Source organism: Chlorocebus sabaeus, chromosome 15 (genome assembly GCF_047675955.1).
Source record: "Chlorocebus sabaeus isolate Y175 chromosome 15, mChlSab1.0.hap1, whole genome shotgun sequence".
Taxonomy (NCBI): domain Eukaryota; kingdom Metazoa; phylum Chordata; class Mammalia; order Primates; family Cercopithecidae; genus Chlorocebus; species Chlorocebus sabaeus.
In genome coordinates, this window is record NC_132918.1 from 37,613,315 (window position 1) to 37,619,314 (window position 6,000).

The following is a 6,000-nucleotide window of genomic DNA, read 5'->3' on the forward strand; positions in this document are numbered from 1 at the left end:
TCTACTAAAAACACAAAAATTAGCTGGGTATGGTGGCACACATCTGTAGTCCCAGCTACTCAGGAGGCTGAGGCAGGAGAATCGCTTGAACCCAGGAGGTGAAAGTTGCAGTGAGCCAAGATCATGCCACTGCCCTCCAGCCTGGCGACAGAGAGAGACTCTGTCTCAAGAAAAAAAAAAAAGATAACGTGGTACATATACTTCACAGAATACTATGTATGTATAGAAAAAGAACAAGATCATGTCTTAACACAGGAACAGAAAGCCAAATACTGCATCTTCTCACTTAAAAGTGGGAGCTAAATGATGAGAACACATGGACACATAGAGGGGAGCAACACACACTGGGGCCTATTGGAGGGTGGAGGTTTGGAGGAGGAAGAGGATCAGAAAAAGTAACTAATGGATACTAGGCTTAAGACACGGATGATGAACTAATGTGTGCAACAGACCCCCAAAACACACATTTACCTATTGAACAAACCTACACATCCTGCACATATATGCCTGAACTTAAAAGTTAAAAAAAAAAGGATTTAATGTTACTCTTAATAATGCAATAATAGTTCAGACTAACTTAGTACTACAGCTTTTAATTGCCAAAGGAAAGAGTGAAACATGATGGTACCACAGTTTAGTACATACATGTTGAAAGCAGATCAGATTATCAGAGCAGTAGAACATTTTTTGATACTAAACCAATAAACCAATTTATTTTCTGAATACTTAGAAGCACAGCATTGAGTAATAACTTTAAAAGTTACCTTATAGAGGACACAACACCCACTTTCATTAAATTGCTTCATATAGCACATCCAGGTATTTTTAGTATTTCAATATATTTCTATTAACAAGTGGCAAACATAGCAAAGTGACCAGGTGTGGTGGCTCATGCCTGTAATCCCAGCACTTTGGGAAGCCAAAGCAGGTGGATCATCTGTGGTCAGGAGTTCAAGACCAGCCTGGCCAACATGGTGAAACCCTGTCTCTACTAAAAATACAACTTAGCCAGGCATGGTGGTGGGTGCCTGTAATCCCAACTACTTGGGAGGCTGAGGCAGGAGAATTGCTTGAACCCGGGAGGCAGAGGTTGCAGTGAGCCAAGATCATGTCACTGCACTCCAGCCTGACCAATACAGTGAGACTCCATCTCAAAAAAAAAAAAAAAGAAGAAAGAAAGAAAGAAAGAGAGAGAGAGAGAGAAAGAAAGAAAGGGAAGGGAAGGGAGATTGCAAAGCATATTCAGGATATTAAATGAGGGTTTAGTCTTTTTCACTAATTATTTATTTTTGAATAAATCACATATAGCACAAAACACAAAAAGTAGAATGAAAGTTCCTCCTTACCCTGTCTTTTAGCAACCCAGTTCCCAATGGGTAGGAACTGATATTTAAAACTATAATTCAATAAAAATTCTCTGAAATAGAGGAAGGCCTCGATCTATATATTGAATGGATCTATCTTTTATCTAAAGAAAAATAATCAATCCAGAAAGGTCAACTGTGAAACATATCCTAGTAAAATTATTGAAATTTAAAAGAAAAGATCCCTCTCGGTTTCCAGGAAAAATCAAAAAGTCATTTACAAAGGAAGGAAAATCAGTTTGGCATCACAATTCTTGTCAGCAACAGTCAAAGCAAGTAAACAGTGTGATAGCACTGCCCATAAACTTAAAGGGAGAAATGTAAGGAAAATATTTTATATCCAGCCACACTGTTTTTCAGATATTAAAGACACCCAGGAGTCTTTCCTGGTAATCTATTAAAGGATGAATTTATTTTAACAAAGAGATCATTAGGGAAAACAGTGAAATAACTGGTAATATGCTTAATTATAGATCTATGACTATAACATAGGTAAGAATAAGAGAGAAAAATTACTATGTAAATATTATTTGCTCTGTCAAAATCAAAATAACACAAAAGAAATAAAACTGAGTGAGAATAGAATATGTTAATTGACTGCTATAAAGATAACAGGTAGAAATAAAAGGAAATTATTTAAGGGTGAGAGAGTAGTTAAAATCTAACTAAGGACTAAGAACGTTTAATGAAATAATTAAAATAAGGTAATACTTTTTAAAAATACAAATCTTTCCAAACACAAAAAGTATTGCAAAATAAAAGAAAACATTTAATTTATAAAACGAAGAAGGCTGGGCACAGTGGCTCATGCCCGTAATCCCAGCACTTTGGGAGGCTGAGGCAGGCAGATCATGAGGTCAGGAGATTGAGACCATCCTGGCTAAGACGGTGAAACCCCATCTCTACTAAAAATACAAAAAATTAGCCAGGCGTGGTGGCAGGTACCTATAGTCCCAGCTACTCAGGAGGCTGAGGCAGAAGAATGGCATGAACTGGGGAGGCAGAGCTTGCAGTGAGCCAAGATCATACCACTGCACTCCAGCCTGGAAGACAGAGCGAGACTCCATCTCAAAAAAAAAAAAAAAAAAAAAAAAAAAAAAAAAGCAAAGAAAATAAAGACTGCTGAAACCAACCCAACTGTTCCATAGAACTGATGTTTACGGCTTCTTTTGACTAAACATAGAATTTAACCCTCTCAGTCTCAGAACTTGAGAAAGTTACATTTGTCTTATCTGAGTTCCTTTCTCAGGAAACTAACCATCAGGACTCCCAGATAGTATCAAGGAACTGACGCACTTACCAGATCACCTTATCTGGACAGTGAGTCCTCAGACCCCTCATTCATCATGATTGCCTAAGTGGCTACCTGCTTCCTGTTAACCAACTCCTCTTCTTTAACCCTCTCTAATTCCTATCCTCCTGCATGTAGTTACAAGTCTTCCCTGCTATATAAACTCCTATTTTTAATCAGTCAGGGAGAAGAATTTGAGACTCATCTCCTATCTCCTTAGCAGTAGCACCCCATTAAAGCCTTCTTCCCTGGCAGTACTCATCTCAGTGATTGGCTTTCTGTGCAGTTAGCAGCAGGACCTAGACCGAACCCCTGGTATTTCAGTACCACTACTGAATGGAAGATATCCAGTAAATATTATGTTATGAATTATTATCTGCAGATAAAAAAATCAAATATCCACCCAATTACTACATGTAAATAGGTTCAACTTACCTGTTTTTTAAAAATTCAGATTGACTTAAAAGTCAAAATGCAATATTCTACAAGACAGTTGATTTCTTTTAAAAGTCATTCTCATTCTTCTGCATTTTCTTATCATGAGCATTCATCAATATCAGCTTTATTCCATTTATACCATACATTTGCAAAACAAGTTTTTATCCCTCAAATCTTGCTGTTCCAAATTCAGGTCTGCAGAAACAATTTTACATTGGCTGTTTATTAAAGTAGAGAAAAATGAGCAAATATTGGCTATTGAGGAAAATAAAGAAAAGGAAATCCATCATATAATTCATTTTATTCTTACATGCTAAACAGTTCCAGCCTTTATCTTTTTATTTCTTACTAACTTGCTTCAGCTTTTTAAGACTAAATACAAAAAAAAAATTAATGAACACTTCACAAAAAGATGATTATTTTAGAGTCTGTTTCCTCACTATGTAGTCACAGGCAAATCGCTAATCTCAATCTCTTCTAGAATATTTATATCCTTCCTGTATTGCAGAAAATAAAATCTAACCTATTTTATAAGTCATCTATAAGTAATATAATCTGGCCAGGGATGGTGGCTCACACCTGTAATCCCAGCATTTTGGGAGGTCGAGGTGGGCAGATCACAAGGTTAAGAGATCGAGACCATCTGGTCAACATGGTGAAACCCTGTCTCTACTAAAAATATAAAAATTAGCTAGGTGTGGTGGTGCGTGCCTGTAGTCCCAGCTACTTGGGAGGCTGAGGCAGGAGAATCGCTTGAACCCAGGAGGTGGAGGTCGCAGTGAGCTGAGATCGCACCACTGCACTCCAGCCTGGTAACAGAGTGAGACTCCCTCTCAAAATAAATAAATAAATAAATAAAATAATAATAATAGTAAATAAGTAATATAAACTACTGCTACTTACAAACATACTTTATAGAATTTTTACTGACTTTAACTTAAATAATATTCCCATACAGAAGTGCTAGAATATACAGATGTAAAAAAGAAACAATAGTAAAATCAGCCACAATTCTGCAGCTACAGCTACCGTCTCACCACCATGAAATAGAGACCTGTATAACTGCCACCAGGCTTGTGTGCAGCCTGCTGCCCCTTCATCAGCTGTGTGATGTGTAAGTAGAGATGAACCATGCAGGGGACAGGAATGTGGGTGGGAAAAGGCAAAGCAAAGGCTCTAGTTGCATGATAGGCACTGGTACCTGGTACCCCAGGCCAGAGGTGGAACAGAGGTTGAACATACAAGTAAGAAAGTGGCATTAGATAAACTATAATCTACTTAGACTTTTAACAGAAAGTCATTTTGTGACCTCCTAGTTTTCTCTTCATTGCAGAGAGTCAGAAATAGAAAATATATTTCTCTAAAATATTAATGCATATAATTTTTCAAATTACAAAGAATATAGGTTCCATTGAAAAAAATAAGTGATATGAAAAAGTACAAACAAAAAGAATTTAAAACCCTAACTTATCTCATCACCAAACACTGCCACCGTTTCTTGTCACCAACAAGCCTTTTCAACATGTTGTTAGGGGTCAATAGATTTAACACTGAATTGAAAATACTAAGATATTACCTATAGAAAGAATGAACCATTACCTATTATTGTGTCCCCTTATATTCTTCTTAGTTACAGTCAGTTAGAGTCCTTAAACAAAACTTAGTCACAATTATATTGAGTGATTTCTGAGTATTAAGAGATTTTAATTACTATAGCTTAAAAAATAATTGCTGGTTGATACAAAAATCAGTTAGGTTGCTAAATATCCAGCTTTCACAATCGTAAAATCTTTCCTACCTCCACATATTTCTATTTGGATTAGGTTGGATGGCTCCTCAGTTTCCTTCTAGCACTAAAATGTGATTTTCTGAAAAGCAATACAGAAACTAAGACATGCACTTATAAGTTAGTTTTGGTAAGCTTTTCTCAAAGTTAACAAAAAATTGATTCAAACCATTTCTTCTAATGTATTTTGACATTTGCTCTTTCAGCATGAAGTTAGTTACCAAGCAAAAGCAGGTTCTTAATAATTTATGTTGTCTACTTTGAATGTGATTACTCATAGGAGTCTGCAGAAATGAATCAATACTTGCTTAGCTTCTCAAAAAAGTAAATCGGAGATAATTGTTACAGTCATGCATGTTAATTTAGGTTAATTAATTTCTCAACACTCCCTATGCTACAAAAGTCTTAATTAAGGAACAACTAAGGTTGCCTTTTCTTCTTATAGGTACTGTTGAGCCATTGACTCTGAACAAAGTCATTTAACCCCTTTGATGTACGAGATTTAAAAAAACAACAAAGAGGCTGGACACTGGTTCACACCTGTAATCCCAGGACTTTGGGAGGCCAAGGCAGGCGGAGGTCAGGAGATCGAGATCATCCTGGCCAACATGGTGAAACTCCATCTCTACTAAAAATACGAAAATTAGCTGGGCATGGTGGCACGCGTGGTAGTCCCAGCTACTCAGGAGGCTAAGGCGGGGATAACTGCTTAAACCCAGGAGGCAGAGGTTGCAGTGAGCTGCGATCACACCACTGCACTCCACCCTGGGCAACTAACAGAGCGAGACTCCATCTCAAAAAAAAAAAAAAGAGAGAAAATCTACAAAGTATTATATACTGATATACTGTATACTGTACATCTGTAAAATGGCTTTACAGAGGGCAAAGTGATTCCATGCTCTGTTTCTGCAATCTATTTTCTGTTCTGCAAGATGTAACCTAGGCCTCCTGGGAAGCTATTTTAATGTGGTGTGGATCTTATCAGTGTCCAATCCCAAGCTCCATATTTTAGGACGATCACTGACAAATTAGAGTGCCTCAAAGAGAGAAGTCTGAGGAATTGTGGTAAGAGGAATGCTTGAAGGAACTGGAGAGAGAGAGAACTGGAAATATTTAACCAA